At 44.2% G+C, this 10359-nt stretch overlaps 1 pseudogene; it reads left to right on the top strand.

Moving 5' to 3' along the window:
• Positions 1-3962: 3962 nt before the first annotated feature.
• On the top strand, positions 3963-6569 carry LOC104876248 (annotated as a pseudogene).
• Positions 6570-10359: the final 3790 nt, after the last annotated feature.

The raw sequence follows: 10359 nt of genomic DNA, 5'->3' as shown, positions 1-10359 counted from the left end.
TGTGTGTGTGTGTGTGTGTGTGTGTGTGTGTGTGGTTTATGCCAATAAAGGCAATGGAAAAGGTAAGGAAACGGCAATAGGTGAGAAATGTCAATAAAATTTTGTAATCTAGGGTTGATCAGTGGAATTTTAGGTATTTTTAAGAGGGGAAAGCTGATACCCAAGTGCTCGCAGAAGGGGACATCAATATAAAGTAAGCTGATTCTTACACCAGCACCTGGAAAAGCCTAGGAAATTCAGAAGGCAGCACTGGATGGCAGTGCCATAAACCTCAAGCCTGCTTGGAATCTGTATGTGGAGCAGATAAAACTCCCAGATCTTCTCCCCCAGGTGAGCAAAATCAGTGCAGCCCTTGTTAAACCCCAGAGGAAGAAGGATGGTAGGATCTCTCCTTGGGGAAGAAGAACCAGACTCAGGACTTAAGAGTCTATGAAGAGCTGAAGAGCTGTGGTGTACAGAAGTGGCAGAGCCCTTGCCTCCTAGGCATGAGCCTCTGGGATCCGTCTGCAGCACTGAAAAAATACATAAATAAAAAATTAAGAATAATTAAAGGTGTGGCTAACGCTAAAGGCAGGGGTAGAGCACAATGCTAACAGGGATAACAGCGAGTGACATTGAGCCTTCTGAGCCATGATACAGTTCTCTAGCTCTCAACCTGACCCCGTTGAGCACCTTGACTTCTACTGCCAGCAGGATTCCTTGCCGCAGGTAAATGGCTGGCCCAGAAAAGACCTGTAGACACTAATATTTGGGACCACAGGGAAGTAGCCTGTTTTGCTCCTTTACCGGTGGTGTGGCCCACCACGCTGACAGGATTTCCATTCAGCTCCTTCCCTCTCAGGCCTTATAAACAATCTGTCAAAGATCATCAGGTATTTAATGAAAGCCACTAATGTGAAAGAAAGAAAAACAAACATTAGGGAAGCAGAACTCAGAGGAAACAAAAATAATATAAACTAAAATGTGAACTATAACGAATATCTCAGAAAAGCATAACATCACATCCATGGAATAAGCAAGAATGCTATAGTAAAGAATGCTCAGACAATAAAAGAAACCCTCGGTATTATCAGCTAGGCCAGGATAGTAACTCATTCAATAGGAGAGATAAGAGATGTCCTGAATACCAATACTTAGGTAGCCCAGGGCATGGCAAAAGGCCTGGAGGAGAGCCTGTGATTGCGGGAGAAGCTGGTCACAAATACCTCGAAGTTTAGGTCCACAAGGTCAGAAAAGACACCTCCTGCCTTTTAATGGCCACAACAGCTTGGACAATAACCACTGTGTGAACATCTCCCCCAGGGCCATGGCAGACTTGAAATCGAAGGTTTCCTCAGATTTCCCGACTTTATAGTGTCTTGAGACTCTTGGAAGCTCCCACACGGGGAATGTGCTAAATGGTTTTCAAAAGACAATCACTGTCTCAGCACAAATGGGGAAGTGGAGCTTAGAGACACGTGTTGATTGATTTATAAAACAAAAGGCAAATGATGTTTCTTGTATTGATCCATTGTATGACAAATCCATACTTACTGTATTATGCTGTCTAGACTTGCTTATTTTGATAAGAGTGAGACTGGAAGCTGGGGAGTTAGATGTTCCCAGAGAGTCCTAGAGATAAATTATCTTCCTGAAAACAAATAATGCTTTCCTTCCATGATTCAGACCATGAGGAACCCTGGATACAATCCTAGGTGTTTTGGTTTCTAGACACTCAAAACTATAGGGACAGAAACCTGTGTCTTTATGGTCTTGTTTCACTATTACCTATGCTGTTATTACTTCCTTTTGTTGTTATCCTTCTTGCACTTCTCTTTACTAGTCATAATTAAAATCTACTTGGGTCAGTATTTGAGGCACATAAAGACATATACTTAAAACATACATTTAAAAATCCTCAGATCGACACAGATGCAGGTAAATTAATTTGTGCTGATGAAAGGAAGCAATGAGATGGAATTTGGGAAATGATGTTAATGTTCTCTAGCCAGTGGGTCAGTGCTGCTTCCTGAAGCCCCTGAGGCCCTTGAGAGCCCATGGTGAGGCAGGAGAATCCACTCCTGGTGCAGCTGATGCTTCTGTGTGTCTAGGGGCACAGAGGACTTCATCTCATGTGTGTCATGGCAGCATGACTACTAGGAGACTCTGCATGGTTTTGAGCAGGTGGGATGACACCTTCTGGCCCTCCAGAGAAGACCAGATGCTGGTGGTTCAGCAAAGCAATTCCTGTCTCCATTCGTGGTGCCGCCCCGTGTCCTGATGTGTACACCCTGTGCAACAGGACTGAAGCTCAAACAGCTGGTCCCTGCATGGCTCAGGGTCACTTCCTGAGGTATCATCCCCTGGCTCAGGAGCATGACTTGGCCCCATCAACCAGTGGCATTTTGGGGAACACTCAGGTGCATAGTTTGCTTGGAACTTGCACATAGATTGTATCTGCCAAATCTATCCTAATGTTTTCTTTCTTCAAAAACTAAAGATCATTTTCAAATCTTTTTACTGTTCATCATCCCTTTATTCTAAGCTCTGCCTAACTGGAATTATGTGAAAGAAGAGTTCTTTCTTCAGTCCTCTAATATCATCCAAACTCTAGAAATCATGTAAGTTTATACTATATTGCCTTGTGATGATTGTTGCCTTTTTTATTGAGTTTATTGGTACTTTTTAGGTAGACAGTACAGTTACATTCATCACTAGGCTCTTGTAACTTTACATGACAGGTCTTGGTTCTCATTTGTTTCCCCCATACCCCTGCCCTCCCTTCACCCCCTCCTCCCTTTCCTATCAGGTGCCTGACTAATACTGAGAAGAAATACTATGATTTAACATACAGCAGTGGAGAAGGGTAGAGGAATTATTTGTATCACAGAATCAAAACATGTCATAGTCTGTAGTAGGAGCCACAAGAGACTCTTTGAAACCTGTTTCTTGATTATCGAGCCTAACAAATAGCACATAGATAGTAAAGCCCTGCTTTGCTTTTTACCTTCAGCAAGAGAGGAGATCTTACTCTTCTCTTTGTGGTATTGGCTCAATCTCTTGAGTGTCTTCACTTTTGGCATTTCCTTACCTTTCCTCACCCAATCTGCCCGATTATGAGGTTCTACTCATCAGAAAATATGTAAACAGTATTGCACGTAGTTCATGGCCTGTTTCTTTCTCCTACTAGTCTAGTAGGGCCTCTCATTTGTCTCTCTCTGCCATGGCTCTTAGCTCTGATACCTGGTAGGTCTGTAATGATCATCACCTATTACAGTATCTATCACGTCTGAGTGGAGATACCCAGGAGATTTAAGATATGTATAGGACTCCAGCACACATCTGTAAACACGAATCTTACTTTAATCCTCAGAACACAAATCCTCAACAGAAAATCACAGTTTGTCAGTCCTGGATTCACTCACCAAACATGGAGCACCTTGCAAATCACCTGTGCCGGTGCAGGGAATTCTAAGACAACAAAGTGAGCAGGCAGAAGGGGTTATTAGGAAGCCCAGTGCAACCCATTTTGGCATTAAAATGTGCAAGCTTGCAGGGACTGAAGGGGGCTGGGTGTGGATGGGCTGTGTTTGGGTAGAGGAAGCAATGTGGGCAAAGGCGGGGAGCAGAGGAGGGGCCACATCTGGGGAGTCACCAAAAACAGTTTTAACATTGAGAACATCTCAAAGGGGATATTCATGGTTCATTCACTGACAGAGTATGTTTCAAGATCAAAAGCACTTTCTGCGAGGTGTCCTGGCTTTTTAAGCTCTTAGTTTTCTTTCAAGGTATCCTCACAGTAACTGTCTTTGCTGTCTGTCCTCCTTCGCTTGTCTTGGAACTGAGTGTTTCACAATGTTTTTCTGGTAGCTAGTCTCTACTTGGAAGGCACTTTGCTAGGAACTCAGGGTGTGTTAAGAAATAGGCAAATAAGGGACCTGCCCTGGGCCTTCTGGGGCGCTGGCTCCTTCAGCTTCCCTGTCATGGCGTCAGAGGGGCCTTGGGGACCTGAGGCATGGGCAGTATCAAGTTATCAGCAGATGTGAAATCATTTGTCCCCAAGTTGGCTGGGCTCAGCATGGCATGGACAGAGTCTTCAGAAGCATGTGTCTTCCAGAGCTGTGCAGCCACCTACTATCCATTTGTACAGGAATCACCAGTGACTGAATTCCACCTTCATTTGCAACCTCCTGAGCCACTAACAGAATCAAGCTGAGAACTCACAGGAGCCTGTATGTGTTGTGATGAAGCTTTGAATCTTGCTCTTCTCTAGCAAGAACTAGTTCTCTGTGCTCTTTTTAGAGCAGTACAAGGCCGGGGCTGCCGAAGAACAGAAAAAGACCCAAACTATGTACAGAAGACTTGGCCTTTAGGGCTTCAGCATTTCCACCCTAGTATTTATCTTTGGAGATCACTCTCCACCCATATGCTTACTCTCTATTTACCCTTGAGTATACACAGAATGTGTGCTCAGTGCCTGCCTCACGGTATGATTACAGCCAATCTAGTCTTACCAAAGTTTTCAGACCATGAAGCCCCAAAACAAACCACATAGGTGCTCTTCCACAAGAAACAAAGGCCCCATTTAAGGAAAAAAACCTGTGATGAGAAAGAACCATATGATGGGCAAAAGTTTAAAAGGACCGATGGTACAATATCATCTGAGATAAAATCAACTAGAGATTCCTTCTATTTGTCCACTCATGCTGAGAACGGATTGAAACCAGATGGTTGCTATAAGTGAACAGACAGGAAATCCAGAACCACTGAAAAAAGTCCATCTACCTCCACACCTGAGTTTGAATTTAGCAGGTTGGATTTTTCTGAATTTCAAGGTCCAGAGAACAATATGTCAAGGATAGGATACAGAAGCAGGCAGATGGGGACCTCTCCAGTCCAACTCCACCATTTCTCATGTAGGAGAAGTGGGAAAACCAGCTGGAGTGGTGTCAGGGGATGAGGCAGTGATGAAAAATAACCCAAATGAATGTATGACTGATAACTCTGCTTCCAGTTCCCCATCATGTACAAGAGAGTAATCTTGGACACCAAGGGATATATTGTTCAGCAGACATCTTCTGAACTCTCTCCAGCTCCTGAAAATGTTACTTCTGTAATAAACCTAAAGACGGTTGTTTTATCAGCAGACCCTAAAAATGTCAGTGTGTCATCTTCTGAAGTTTTATCTTCAGATCCTCCCTACAACAAACAGAAATATGTTCATCCTACTAAAAATTCCCAAGCATCGCCAGATGGTGACCTTGAACAAAATGCAGCCTCAAGAAAGAAGAAGAAGAAGAAAGAAAAGTCTAAATCAAAACATGAAAACCTGACAGTTCAAGAGCCACCAAGACTCGAAAAATGCGGAGGAGTTTCCCAATCTGGCCATTGCATCTGAAAGAACAGACAGAATAGAATCACCAAAATTTCAATCTAAACAGCAGCCACAGAATAATTTTTAAAATAGTGGTAAGAAAAGCCAGATTCCAGCGCAGTCGGATTCGGGAGGCATGCTGGCCGTGCGGAGAAGAAGCAGCATGCGCGCAGGCCAAGCAGTCCTCCATTCCAGCTGTGCTCTCAGCCGGAGCAGTGCCCTCCTTTGCGAAGAAGCCAGCTCTGGGGAGAGGGGCTGCTGCCTCAGTCAGGTGAAGTCCTGCGCCCTGCTGATAAAGAAGGGGAAGCAGACGGAGGTCCCCAAGGCCAAGAAGCCCACCTCACTAAAGATTATTTTGAAAGATCAGGAAGAGAGAAAGCAGAAGAGACGCGGAGACAATGCTGTGAGCCCCACTACGGCCGGGTGATGAGGCACAGGACGCAGAGAGCGGTGCTGAGGAGCAGGCCGCCGCCGGCGCACAGTTTCACCGCAGCAGAAGAGTTGGCCTCCTCCGCTCCTGCGGATGCGGGCCAACCAGAAGAGCCGCTTGGTGCTGAGCTCCAGGAGGATGCCGGGGCCCGCCAATCTGCGCCCAGCCAAGCCGGCTTCCCCACGATCCACCGCCGCAGATTCCGGGATTACTGCAGCCTCCTCAGTAAGAAGCGGATCCTGTGTCACGGACCTACTCAAGGTGCTGGGTCACTTCCAAGACCATATGTACCGAAAGGATCCAGCCGAGGCTAAGACCAAACGCCGGTTTGTGCTGGGGCTGAAAGAAGTGCTCACAAACCTAAAGTTCAAGAAGCTAAAATCCTTCGACACGAGAAGATACAGTCGAAAGGTGGGCTGATGACACACTGCACACCATCATCGATTCCTCCTGTGCGCAGAACATTCTCTTTGTGTTTGCCCTCCATCGCAAGGCTGTGGGGCACTGTTTGAACAGAACAGTTCCGGTCAGCGTTGTGAGGATCTTCAGCTACGATGGGGGCACAGTTGAAATCTGGAGAAAGCATCTGGAAGCATACAGTGACCGTGCCCTGGAGCTGGAAGGATCCCTGGAGGCCTCAGAGTCTCAGATGACAAACTTGAGTTTATAAGGAGAGAGTTCTTTCCTGTGTGTATTGTGGGTAAGGAGGGGGAGACTTGGAAAGACTTTGGGGCTTTTTGTTTTTCACTGAACTATTTTTTTTTTCTTGGTACCGGGGATCGAACTCTGGTCCTTGTCAGGCAGGCAGCAGAATCACTGAGCTAAATCCCCGACCTTTTGAACTAATGTATTTTGTATGACTGTTGAATTTGGAAACTAACCGGCACAATAGGCGCATGAAGCGGTGGCTGCAGGCCTTCAGAGCTGTGGAGTTCATCTGACCAGCGCGCAGATCCGCCGGCAGAAACCTTTCCTAGAAGCCTGCGGGTAGAGCTTTGGCTCTGAGCATATTGTGGGTCTGGAGAACACTGGAGAATGTAGTACTCGAGCACTTTGGCTGCTAAGGAGGCTTCCCCTCCACTGAGGCACAGCTGAGCCAAGGGAGCCCGGACAGGCAGGTGGTGTGTGGGGGGGGCCCTTCCTGCAGGGGCTGTGCCTCTCCAGCGATGCTGATGTTGGCATGGTGGGCAGTGGGGAACAGCTCTTTCTCAGGGGACACAGCTCTTCAGCTTAAGGATTGGGAGGATTTGCTAAAATGAATCTCGGAAGGAACATTTTTTCCTAACCTGCAACTTTTTGACATGAAGTATTCCTTTTAGTGTGTATTTCCAAAGAAACAATATATATTGAAGTTCTGGATTTGTTTAGTTAATCTACAAACCTTTCTTTTCTCAATGAACATATTCTGAATGTGATTTCTGTCACAGAGGCCAAGGGGCAGAGCTTACTTTCATATTTTTCCTGTAAGAAAGAGGGCTTATTTATTGTGAATAAAGTGATTATTTAATTTAAAAAAAGCAATAAGAAAATATATTACTCACCCTCTTAGAGTTTATTTTTAAAAAGTCATGGCTGATTGAAAACAAATTTTACAAATGGGGATTTCTACACAGTGGGTGGCACAGAGTTTCCAGGAAGTGCAGCAGAAGTGATAAACCTGTTTAGGATGTTCTAGGTGACACCTGAACACTGAGCTGTAGTCAGAGGAGGGTGGTGCAAAAAATAGGGGCAAATTTCAGGTGAATCAGCAGGTTCCTATTCCCTGAGGGAACAGGAAGAGCAGGCTCCTGAAGAAATTGACAGGAGTGCTAGGTCTCCTGGTGAAATATATTAAAGAAATGAGGTTGGAGGGAGCACAGTGAGAACTAGGGCCTTATTCTTTTTTTTTTTCTTTTATTGAGTTTTTTGGTACATTTTACATATACAGTACAGTTACATTCATTATTGGGATCTTATACCTTTACACGACAGGTGGTCTTGGTAGGGCCTTATTCTTAATAACAGTGGGACTTAGAATTTAAGTGAAGAGTGTCAGAAAGTTCATGAATACTAAACTGAAGGAGAGTAGAACAAAATTGCCTTTAAAAAGCACCATAGAATGGACTCAGTAACTTAATAATAAAAAACAGAAAATGTGGCATTCTCTGTAAGATGGGAGGTCACTGGAGCGTTTCCTCTATTGAGGGGGGTGATGCAGCTCAGGGGGAGAACTGAGCCCAGCTTGGAGCACTGAGTGGGAAAAGGAACAGTGACTCCATGTGGAGATGCTGCCTTTGACAGGAGCAAAGGCCCCACACTTCAGAAATAAGGGGGGAAGAAAGGAGGAGGAGTCCAGGACACACTGAGATGGAGATTTGGGCGACATGGAGGAGAAAGCTTTTTCTGAAGTTACTACCTTTCTTGCAGTGTGTTAGGAGGCCAGGTGATCTGCTGAGAGCAGAACAGGAGGAGGAAGAGGGTGCAGAAATGGCTCAGATGTGTGTGTGTGTGCTGGGGCTCTGACAGAGAGTGAAACAGTCATAGCCATTCTCAAGAGTGGTGACCCCAGCAGAGACAGATTGAAGAGAAGGGACTGGGCTGGTCAGGCCGACTGGAGGTCGCATGTGATATTTGTGAGTGTGAATTTCAAGTGAAATTTGTCAGCATGCTTGTGGAGGGTTCTTAATCAATATTAAGAAGTAAAAGTTATTAAGAGTGTCATAATTTTTAAAAGTACAGACAATTCATCCTGCAGAAACACTAGATCATCTAAACAGACAGTCCAGGCATGCCTTGCAAAGCCTTTAATGATAATGTTTGCACTTTATATAGTCTGCATAATTTCACTCTCTGGTGAATCAGTAATACTAGCTCATCTATCTCAGATTTAGTTGAAATACATGAATCGAGATTGAGGAACAGGAATAGCTCATTTCATTTCCTGTCAGGGCCTTCAGGATCAGCAAGACGCATGTAAGTGTTCTTTCAAGGGTTAAAACATTTTGATATACAAATTGTGAGTCTAGTTTTCAAGTTTATGTGTATTGTAGTTGTGCAGCTTAGTGAGCCTGTCAGGAGCCTGTGGAGACAAAGAGGGATATTAGATAGGACACCAATGTCCCTTTATCATGATTATTTATTTGTACTCAGAGCGAAACTGGAGTCTTGCCTCTTTTTTTTTGTCTTGCTTTCTGAAAAGAAGCCTCAGGTGTTCTAGAAGTTCACAAGTAGAGTTTTAGGCCTGTGAAAATTCAAGCAACCATTTCCCATGAAGGGTTTTCAAGTATGTCTGTTCCTTCAGTAAGGACCAAAATGGTTCTTCAGGAACTGAACAAGGCTATGGTCTTGTGGAGCTGCAAAGCTGCCCAACTTGCCTCTCTATGAGCTTTTTCATTTCACAAAGAGACTTTAAACATGTCCCCTGGTGTCCCTCACAATGAATGGCAGTGAACTGCCTGGGAAGATACACTACTTCTAGGAGTTGTAGTTAGCAAGCACCGTTTGTTTCTTCCAGATTGTTGCATGGGCATGTAGCACCAGAACATTCAAAGTGACATCTCACAGCAGAAGTAAGAAAACTGTGATGAGGGCTTCCCTCAACTCTAATTATGGGTGTAGAAATAGAGGAGAGTTTTTCAGAAAAGGAAGATAAAACAAAAAATTGAATTTGGTTAGCCATGGCATCCAGGGTATCTCGTGCTTTTTTTTTTTTTTTTAAACAGGAGATAGATATGTCTGTGGACAAGAGCATTGTATAGATTGTACTAGGTCCCTTTAATTTTCTTTTTTAGAGTGGGAATTGAGTGTTTTTGGCCCCTCTCTGCACCATCAATCCTCCAGTGCCACCAGTCAGGCATATCAGCTTCTTGACAGGGAGCAGGGCCCAGGTGGTGACTGGGTACAATTGCATACCCAATCTTCTTATATTTAAAGCAGGAATCCTTTCTGTTGATCTTCCCTAGGTTTTCTTTTGGACAACATGGATGTGTTTAAAGCATTATCAATTGCAACAGCTCTAATTTGCCTTTCTTCTTTCACTCTCATCTGGATCCCAATTGTTGAACACAGAAAAGGCTGTGTTCAGCAGTTGGATCATAGGGGCTTGGAGGCTCATTTGCAAACCTAACAGGATCTTTTCAAAATATTGGCTAATGAGCCTTTGACAAAGTTGAATGCTTATTGCTTTAGGGTTATAAAGAGGAGGTTGAGGACTACACGCAGTGTGGCAGTTTTTCATTAAGATGGTGGGGAAACTCATATCTCTCTGAGAAACAGTATCATCAATTTCTTTTTCCTTGGGCCCCTCTGGGGACCATACCAAACAGACATCTCTGCTTCTGTTGCAGAATGCAAGAGATAGGAGAGATCAATGGGAAACAGGAGGATTTTATTTTAGGTGAACACCAGCTCAATGTCTAAAGGAAGAGCCTGAACAAAGAAAAGTTTTAGTTTTTTGGTCAAAGGGAGATGGTCTTTTTAGTGATGTCAAATGAGCATATAGAAACAGGACAAGGCCAGACAGCTGTTTTGTTTTGCTGTTGTTTTTCTGATTAGAAGATACAGAGTCACTTTAAGTAAGTTACATTTAATTTAACAT

The sequence above is a fragment of the Fukomys damarensis genome, unplaced genomic scaffold, assembly GCF_012274545.1.
Source record: "Fukomys damarensis isolate Sample0158 unplaced genomic scaffold, DMR_v1.0_HiC HiC_scaffold_15, whole genome shotgun sequence".
NCBI lineage: Eukaryota > Metazoa > Chordata > Mammalia > Rodentia > Bathyergidae > Fukomys > Fukomys damarensis.
This window is presented reverse-complemented; position numbering and strand designations above follow the sequence as displayed.